Consider the following 10,664-nt stretch of genomic DNA (forward strand, 5'->3'; position numbering starts at 1 on the left):
AAAGTCTTTATGCTTCATGTTCCTCGAATGAATACCAAGTCTTCAGGATTACACCAATTTCTTCACTTTCGAAGTCTTCAGAAAGTGTTCAGAAATCCAAGGTCTTCAGTCAAAGAACTTTATTTTTAGGGGTCGACTTTCTCTGTAAATATCAAACTCCTCATATACTTATAGACATGTGCACACTCACAAACGTATCAGTCCCTTAACCTATAAGTCTTCAATAGACCAAAATCACTAAGGGGCGCTAGATGCACTTACAGAGAGGTATGTGACTGCCTTGCCAGCGCAAAGGAGATATGAGGAGCTACAGGAGGTTGCAGGGTTGGAGCCTAGGGGGTGAGATTGACTAGAAGGAGGGGACACATTCGGTGGCATAGTGCTACACAAGTCTCATGAGATCTACAAGACCAATTGACTAGGTTGCTCAAAAATTGCAACGAGAAGCATCCCCGGTAATGATCTCCCATGTTGCGCATCGGTACAACGGAATCGGGATGTCAACGACGTTTAGATCATGAAAATAGAAAACTACAATGACCGAACTGTCTGAGAGGGAAGAAAAATCACACAGTTATAATGTCTCTAAATGCATTTTTCACAGACCTGCTTGCATTCATAATGATGGTTTTCTATGTTGGATGTGAAAGTTGGCTAGATTTTCACAATGAGTAAAAACATTCGTGGATGGTCTTTACGGAACTAGGTAAGCGTGAGTTGAAATGTCCAATGATTGTAAATTACATAAAATCTCCACTACTTCATCCATACCATATGTGGTTTCTTTCTTTGTGTACTGCCACCACCTGGCTAGCAGAGTCACCATGTATAAAACAACATAAGACACTACGTCTTTTCTAGGGTTTGCTATAGAGGAGGCGACCATGAGGCACCTAGTTTGTCCCAATGACACATTGGTACCGCCGCGGGTTCCCGTATCCTTCTCCAGCCACTACAGCGACACGAGGATGGGGAACCTCGGATCTTAGTGTCCTGGTTCGTGTTTCATAGGGATTTGAGTTCTACGTTGCCGAAGAGATTGGGGTAGCGGCGGCGATAGGAATAACGGTTCGTTGACTTTCCCCATGTTGACGTCCCTCCTCGGAGTGGCGTTGATGATCCGAGGATGACATTAACCATCGCGCACTCGATGTGGCGTGATTGGCATTTGTTCAACGGTGGTATCATGCGGAGAGATTGGCGTTGCAGCGTATTTTTATTCTCCAATTTCATTTCTGCTTGAAAGCTCAGCCGTGTACGACTCCATCGGGGAACCTGTGAGGTTTGTGTCTCCAACTCTATGTGGCGGGGTTGGGATTATCTCTTGCCCTCTTCGGTGTCGGCTTCTTCAGGCCGACGATCTATCCAGTTCACGGTCGCCAACGTCTTCTAGTCTACATTGACAACCTCCCGTCCACTGCTTCTACAAGCTCTTGGATTTTAACAAGTTTGCTAGTGAGACGGAGGTCCATAGGCGACAATGATGTTTGCTCATGGTGCGCCGCTGGTGGAAGCACAAGGAAGACGGTGTTGATTTCTTCGAGATCATATTTATTCCTTACCATTGTAAGGAAGTTCTTATCAAAAGCTGATTTTTATTTAATATATGGCCTTCAGCCTTTAAAAAAACATGTGTGCAATGTTATGAGTCATAAACATGGACTGTATGGAGTACAATTTTTTAGAGGCAATTTTGTGCCGTGAAAATGTCACATGGTAACATGAAGAGTCAGCTTGTGCCCTTCTCATTTTTAAGGGAGATTGGCATTCTGTGTATAGATAACAGAGTAAGTTTTTTCTTTTCATTTTCACTTGGTCTACTTAGTGGGATGGGTAAATAATTTCTTTTTTTGCGGGATAAACTTCCGATCTATTCATTTTCAATCATGGTAGTATAATGAACACTAAAAATAATAAAAAATACATTCAAATTTGTAGACCATCTAAAGACAACTACAAACACTGAAACGACCCGAAGGCGCGTCGCTGTCATTGCCCCTCCCTTGCCGAAGCCGAGCAAACCTTCTTGTAGTAGACAGTCGGGAAGTCGTCATGCTAAGACCTCATAAAACCAATGCATCAGAATAGCAACTGCCGCCGATGAAGAGTGTAGATAAGAAGGATCCAACCTAGACACACAAACAAAGACGAACGACGAACAAATCCGAGCAAATCCACTGAAAACAGATCCACTAAAGACACACCTCCACACGCCCAATATGAAGCACACACATCCTAATTAACATCGTGTTGGATTATTTTTATCAATCTCCATGAACTTCTCTATCAGGCTTGTTTGGATGAGAAGCATTACTTTTGGGACTTTTCTCGTTTGTTTCAAAATTTGAACGATGCCGAAAGACCCTGATCTGAACAGCCCCATAGCAACGATGTGGATCTTTTATACGTGCAATGCACGTTTATATTAGGTAAGATATATCTGTTGCATATTGATATTTGGTAAGATATCAATTATTTCTTCACGAGAATGATAGGATATTAATTACATGGCAGATTTCAAGGGATAGCGTTGAGTCAAAACGTGTTTACAATCAATGGCAGTGGTGGGTAATTAGAGCGTTAAACGTGTTTGGTGCTCAACATTGGAGCGATTTGAACCGCTAGATAACATGATTTAACGGTCGAGATGGTTTGAATCTGTCCATTTGGGTCTTTTTATATTGGTATAGATAGATATAGATGAAAATACTCATATCTTCTTTCTTAGTTGTGTCACTATATCCAACACAAAGTAGGCCACACAACACAATGATACTAGGTAATATCCTGTTCGTTGTTGCATAAATCGATTGCAAGATAGTTGATCGTATTTGATCATTGTATAGTTGTAAAATATTTAATAAATATAAAATAGTATAATAATTTATGCATGGTTGTATGTTTGTATGTTGAGGTGAGTATTTTTCTATACATGGTTTATTTTCTTTCGGCACTTCAAATTGCCTGACATATTTTCATCGTGGTTATCTATTGACACAAACGGAAATGACCATTGGGCTTATCCATGGTTGAATTTTGTATTGTCTAGACAAATCTAAGACAAGCTTTTTGGGACGAAGGGAGTACTACATAACAATTTCAAAACTTACCATGTGAATTCAGAGAAACGACACACCAAGAAGTGCATGCATCACTGAATGAAACCACTTAGTTTCAAAACCTGAACGATGTCTTCATCATTTAGCTGTACAATTCAAGATACCCAAATCTTTCAGCGTGCTCAAGGTCCACGTGGAGTGTGTGGTGGTAGCTGAAGCTCTTCGGCACTCTTCTCCAGCATCTCGAGCACTCTGGTCATGGAAGGCCGGTCCGAAGGGGAGATTTGCACGCACCACAGCCCGACCACCACCATCTTCCTCACCAGTCCGGTAGCCTTGCCATCGCTATCATCGATGGCGCAAGCTCTTGCACAGAACTGATCTAAGCCTTCATATAAACACTGGGGGAAATACTTGCTGCTGCTGCTTGCCTCTGAATCAGTGAAATCGTCGTCATCCATGCTCCTCCTAGCCCCAGATATCTCAAGAACCATCATGCCATAGCTGTAGACGTCGGACTTGCTGGTGACTGCCCCTACTCCCCTGGAGAACACCTCAGGCGTGATGTACCCGATCGTGCCCCGAGCTCCTGCAATGGACACCGCGATTGTGCTCTCTTTTTGGGAGCACAGCTTGGCCAGTCCGAAGTCGGAGATCTTAGGCCGGAGGTCCCGGTCCAGGAGGATGTTGTGAGGCTTGATGTCAAAATGCACAATGTGCGGCGTTGCAACCTCTGTGCAGGTACTCGAGGCCTCGCGCAATGCCGACAGCAATGTCGAACAGTGTCTCCCAGCCAAGTGAGTTGTGCTCAGTGCCTCTCCCAGAAGTGTATCTTTCAAGGGAGCCATTCGGCATGAACTCATAGATGAGTCCCCTTTTAGATCTACCCTGCAAGCAGAATCCCAGCAGCGTGACGACGTTGACATGGGAGGTCCTGCTGATGCTGGCGACCTCAGTCATGAAATCCTCGCCATCGACGTCCCTGTTGTCCTTGAGCATCTTCACGGCAATCTCACGGCCATCCGGGAGTCTGCCTTTGTAGACCACACCGTTGCCGCCGTGGCCAAGTTTGTGCGAGAAAGATTTCGTCATCCGTTTCACTTGCGAGTAGCTGTACCTCCTCGGATGTTGCCGCCGCAGGAAGGATTCAATCGTCGGTGTGTCCCTCTTCCAGGGCATGGGAGGAAGTGAGCCATGAAACTTCTTCTTGTAATACAGAAATGCTCCCAGAAGACAGAGGCACAGCAGCGCCAATGCACTCAGGGTCCCCGCAAGTATGTATGTTCTAGCCTTCTTCCTCCCTGAGGGAGTCCCTGATTCAGACGCCGGAGGAGGAGGTAGCAGGGGTGCCATGGACGGCGGCATGCTGGGGATGAAGGCCATGAACTCATAGCGCAGGTAGCAGCTGGGCCCGTTTAGACGGACACCGTCCATGTCGGCGCAGCATCCGGCGAGCCAGACCATGTGCGATGCCAGGCACCGGCTGCACTCCTCGGCGGGCAGGTCCTCCGTGCATTGCGCCAGCCCATGCAGCGTCATGTTCGGTGTGACCTCCTCGGCATCAAAGGCAAACCGGAGCGTCGAGGCCGCCGCGGCGGGGAGCATCCGCCCGGCCAGCCTCTGACGCGCCGCACCAGGCTCACTGGATCTGAGAAGTTGTGGGGGTTGGGAACGTCGAACCGCCGCGCCGGTGACGTGTCCGCGGTGCCGAAGAAGGGGGTGTCATCGTAGCGCACGAGGCAGTGCCCGTACCAGAGGACAATGTCCCTGCGGCCTGCGCACCGGGTCCCGGGCAACTCGGCTGCCGCGCCAGCGAGACAGGCAGAGCAGTCGGACCGCTCCGCGTCGGTGAAGCACATGGCGAGCCCAAAGACCGTGTCCGCCGCGTCGCTGGCGCCAGTGGTGAAAGTGGAGTTCAGGAAGCTGGCGTCCGTGGCGGCCATGTGTTGGAGAGGCCTGGAGCCGGAGGAGGTTGGCCTCGAAGCCGGCGCTACGGTTTGAGGTGGCTGCAGTAGAGGTGGAGCAGTCAGGGCAGGCGTACCTGCCATTGGCCTTGGTCCCGCAGATGTTGGGGAGCTGGGAGAACACTTGTGGGAGGAAGACGACGACGGTGAAGAGGAAGAGGCGCCGATGAGGCAAAGCCATGGCACTGCAACTGCAGAGGATGGCATCCACGTCAGAACTGATGAATCTTGCTTCAAGACTGTAATGCAATGCAATGCAAATTATTCATGCAAGGAGAATTGCCAAGGGAAAAAGTTGGGGATTAGTAGCAGGGAGTCAAGATGAAGTCTTCCCCGCAGGAGAGACTAGGACAGGCACCGGCCGGCAAGAAGCAAGTTGCATGGTGGAGCAAGCTGTACTGAGTGCATCAGCCAACGCCACACAAATCCATTTGTCTCCACAGCAGCAGGTCAAAGAAGATGGCTGACTAGGTAGCAAAGGTCCTATCTACTGCTATTCCACCACAAAACTGATTTATACGGCATCTTATTAATAATATCTCTTTCTCTCTCCACATATTCTAGGTGTATAATTAAAAGTTGAATGCAAAAAAAAACTAGGAGCTGTATGGTGGTTGCAGTGATAGTCTCTGAAGCTTCAACAAGTGCAAACACAGATGTACATTGCACTTAAACTTAGCTAATGAATTGACATTGTAGACCAAAGTAAGAATGAGAACTGAAATAACGGCACTTCTGAAGTCCTGGGATATTTTCAGTTCTATTAAAGTAACTAATTAATGTGATTATAAGATGATATAACATAGTAAAATACAATTTATCTTAGCTCTGTTGCTGTGAAACAAATAAGATGCAGAGGAAATAATTTTATCACAACAGCAGATTCCAAGGAAGAAAAGCCAGCCACATACCTGGTCCAAAGTGCAAGTAGAGCTATGCCCTAAACTTATAGAACATAAAAGGAACCCAGCCATAGCACATTTCTCATGATCAACGTGTAGATGGGGAAGATCCGAAGTGCAGGTAGAGTTACAAAGAAACCTCTCCTGAAACTCGCAAAATGCCACCCTACAACTTTGTATAAGTTTTCTTTTTGAGGTGCAACTTTGTATAAGTTATGACACAGAACTGATGTCATGTCAAGTTGTTTATGCAAAAGAAAAGTACGTATTAGCAATGCAAAGGAAGTTCTTTTTTGATAGTTAGCAGTCCATCACAACCCACACTGGAACCTGGGCCAATAGATATACACAGACCTCAGGAATCTGGTGCAGGGAAGCAGTGCAGAGTGAAGTGCAGAAAGACAACAGAGAAGATAACACTGTTATCTTTCATACTGCAGGAACCATACTACTTTTTCCAGGTTCTCATTTCTCAGTAGGGACATTCTTCTTGCATATAGTGAAGTCCTAAAAGAAGAGGTGACAGATGCAAAACAAGTTAGCCAACTAAAAAGGAAAATGGAGTGCCAAAGCTAGATTTGTTTCTTCAAATGTAGATAAAGTACTGACAAGCCAGTCGCATAATCAAAGGTTTGCTACTCCATAATAACTCAAACAAAAAGACGTTAACACCAAATCAAAGTTCTCAACTAATGCAACTAGCCTCATTCATTGTGCTACTTTGTAAGAACTTACTCCCTCTGTCCCAAAATATAAGAACGTTTTCGACACTAGTATAGTGTAAAAAACGTTCTTATATTTTGGGACGGAGGGAGTATATTTGAAGTCCTTGACAACATTGCAACTTATAGAAAAACGGCCAACAGACTTCATATCTGATAAAGGGTTATTTCTTTGGATTATATAACAAACAGTAGGATGGATATTTCCCACCAGACAGAAGAATAGAATATATATGCAACACAATAGATCGAACATGACACAGAAATAAAGATGAACGGGTTCCTCTACCTTGTAAGGTAGTGCAACTGCAACAACTTCTAATAGTTATTTCCGTCTTCAATTAATATTTTTATATCTTCATGAAGACCAATAGTTTCATGGGATGCAATTCCAGTGGCGTAATAGGCTTTTTACAAACCTTTGATAGGCATCAGGGCACAAAACTCAGCCCTCCAGACAAAAGCTTGCCAGTATGGAAAATCAGAACGAGATTTTCCCCCATTATGTATTGCTTACCATTTTGAAACCATGAAGACCAACCTTGAATTTGTGTACACCACTCCTGACAAGGACTAAATTTAAGCAAGACCAGGAGAACCAGGTGTTCCACAATGAACACGATCATGTTTCTTCGTCTCTGAATGATTTACATACATGAAGTGCTCCATATCAAAGTCATCACCTTTGCGTTTTGCAACTCTGTGCTGGCTCATTCAGCATCCAAGTTTGTCTTGTAGAAGAACATCACAGTGAACTCTGACAGTAACAGACAATCACAGATTTCCAGTCAATTCCGAATTTCTCAAAACTGAGCTGTTTTCTTTTTGGCTAACCTGTGCTGTTTTGGAAAAGACCATCTTCTGTCGTATGAAACTAATACGAGCAAATTCCAACTTGTTTATTCACAGTGAAAGCTACCAGTAGTCTTTGCAAGAGCATTCACCATTTACAAAGTGATGGTAGCGGTTAACATCTCTTATGATGATCTCACGCTGCACAATCTGTGAAATCAGTTTGATAACAACATGACAGTCCTCGCAAACTCGAAGATTCTTAGTCACAAGAAGCTTTGTCCCAGGAGGTGTACTAATGAGCCCAAACGCAATGGCCAACCTCTCACTGTGGCTTCTCACCATATTCCTCTTTTCATCATCATCCACATTGTGGAAAACTGGCATTGTGTCAGGCACGTAGCCAGCATCACTCATGAGACCTTCCAATCTCTCTAGCTCTTCATATATTTCATCTGATCTAGGATGAGATGCATCCCCAACTAGAAATCCATGAGTTTTTCCTTTCAACTCAATCCAACTGCAAGCGAGGATTTTTTTCAGGCCTCTATTGGTCATTAGCTTTCTCACCCTTGCAGCGTTTTCCCATTTCCCAGACTGAGCATAGATATTTGATAGATGGACATAATTACCAGCATCTTCAGGCTCGAGCTCAATCAACTTCTGCAGGGCTAGCTCACCTAGTTCAACATTTTTGTGGATCTTACAACCATTGAGAAGTGCCCCCCATATTCCTGAATCTGGTTTGATAGACATTCCTTTAATAAGGTCATATGCTTCCTCAAACCTACCGGTGTGACCAAGAACATCTACAAGGCAAGTGTAATGCTGCACTGTTGGCTTGATGGAGTACACATCAACCATCAGACCAAAGAACTCTCTTGCTTCTTCTACCATCCCTCCATGGTTGCAGGCAGATAAAACCCCAACAAAAGTGATGTTGTCAGGAGTCACTTGAGCATCTCCCCTCATTTTGTTAAACAGTTCAAGTGCTTCGTCAGCATGGCCATGCATCCCGTATCCACATATCATGGCATTCCAAGAAACAAGTTCCCTCTTCATAAGTTGCTCAAAGAGAACACGAGCCACCTGCACCCACCCACTCTTGGCATACATGTCCAGAAGGGAAGTTTTCAGCTTATCCTGCCGCCCAAATCCCCTCCTCCAACCAAACCCATGCAGCTCTCTCCCTCTAGGCAGAGCAGCGGCATCAGCCGCCGCTGATATTGTACTCACCAGAGTAGCGATTGTGGGCCCAACACCATTAGAAGCCATGTCACGGCACAATGAAAGCGCCTCCATGGGTCGCCCATTCTGCCCATATGCAGCAATCATCGAATTCCACACGACAGCGTCTCTCACCGCGATCCCATCAAACACCGCTCGAGCATCGTCCACACACCCGCACTTGGCGTACATGTCAACAACGCCGGCGCACACAAACACATCCTGGCCCCACCGCGTGCCCGAGACGCGCTCGTGCACCTCCCTCCCGGTCTCCAGGTCCAGGAGCGCCGCGCACGCCTTGAGCACCAGCGGGTACGTGAAGTTATCCGGCTCCACGCCGTGCTCCGCCATCCCATAATAGAGCTGCACCGCGGCCTCGTGGGGCCCCTCCCGCGCGTAGGCCCTGATCAGCACGTTCCACAGGAACACGTTCCGCTTGGGCATTCCGTCAAACAGGCGGCGCGCCTGCCCAACATGGCCGCAGGCAGAGTACAGGTCGACGAGCTTGGTGGACAAGACCGTGTCAGGGCCGAGGCCCGAGACGAGGAGCCTGCCATGGAGCTGCCTGCCTGCGCGCAGGGAACCAGCGGCGACGCAGGATTGGAGGATGGAGGTGTAGTGGTGGTAGGAATGAGTGGAAGAAGCGAGGTGGCAGTTGGTGCTTGGAGGTGGCGTTGCTGCAATGGCGGTGGTGGGGGGGAGGGTTGTAGCCCTGCCGAGGGAAGAGGAGATGAGACGACGGAGACGGCGGCGGTGTCCGGCGGGTGACGGCGCGTTTCTCGACTTTGAAAGGATGGAGGGAAGCATCGTCTGCCCGCGGTGGCGGTTAAACCGGCCCCGTGCCTACTTGAGCACGTCACACGTCGATATACCCAAGGAAATCCCTATTTGACGCACCTTGCTTCAAACTGTCGCCGAAATCACTAACTAATTGAGGAATACTCATTGCAAAAGGCACTCCACTTTTTTAGATCATGACAAGTGGCACACATGCAGCACGTCACTTGTCGCAACCTGAAAGTTTCCCTTTTTACGTAGATCCGTTTATTCAAAACGTTCTATGTTTTAAACCGTGCGTCCAAATCTCGAACCGTTTTTATCGTTGGATTCCTCGCGTCGAGATCTTCAAAACTAGATCCCATGTTGATAAGTTTTGACGAACTTTTTTTCACGAAAAAAACTGGACGGAAAAACCGGGCGAAAAAACCGGACCGGAAGCATGGTTTTTTTCCCTTTCCGAAAGAGGCACGTCCGTGCCTCTCGCGAAATCGCAACCGTGCCTCTCGTGGAAGCAAAACCGTGACTCTCGTGGAAGAAAAAAAACAGAAAACATGTTTTTTTTTCGTTTCCGAGAGGCACGGCCGTGACTCTCGCGAAAGCACAACCGTGCCTCTCGCGAAAGCAAAACCGTGACTCTCGCGAAAAAAAAAACAGAAAACGCGTATTTTTTCCTTTTCCGAGAGGCACGGCCGTGACTTTCGCGAAAGCAGAACCGTGCCTCTCGTGGAAGCAAAACCGTGACTCTCCCGAAAGAAAATAAAAACAGAAAACGCATTTTTTTTCCTTTCCGAGAGGCACGGCCGTGACTCTCGCGAAAGCACAACCGTGCCTCTCGCAGAAGCAAAACCGTGACTCTAGCGAAAGAAGTTTTTTTTTCGTTTTCGAAAGGCACGGCCGTGACTCTCGCTAAAGCACAATCGTGCCTCCCGCGAAAGAAAAACCGTGATTTTCGCGAAAGAAAAAAAAAAGAAAACGCGTTTTTTCGCGCAAAAAAAATCGAATTTTTTTATTATCAAAAAGCTAAGAAAGACCAGGGAAAACCCAAACGTCGAAAAACCCGGAAAAAACCGTTTAAAAAGCCGAAAACACGTGTGGAAAAATAAAAAAACAAAATCTAAAGGAAACGTCCAGAGCGCGACACGTGGCAAATGGCTGAGAGCGCTGGCGCTGATCGTTGCGAGACTTCCGAAGAAGCGCTCGTTAACTAGTGTCGCTGTT

The 10,664-nt window shown here is 46.7% G+C and overlaps 1 pseudogene; it reads right to left on the minus strand.

Moving 5' to 3' along the window:
• Positions 1-2,391: 2,391 nt before the first annotated feature.
• On the minus strand, positions 2,392-7,276 carry LOC123147923 (PR5-like receptor kinase; annotated as a pseudogene).
• Between the last annotated feature and the right edge of the window lie 3,388 nt (positions 7,277-10,664).

The sequence above is a fragment of the Triticum aestivum genome, chromosome 7A, assembly GCF_018294505.1.
Source record: "Triticum aestivum cultivar Chinese Spring chromosome 7A, IWGSC CS RefSeq v2.1, whole genome shotgun sequence".
NCBI lineage: Eukaryota > Viridiplantae > Streptophyta > Magnoliopsida > Poales > Poaceae > Triticum > Triticum aestivum.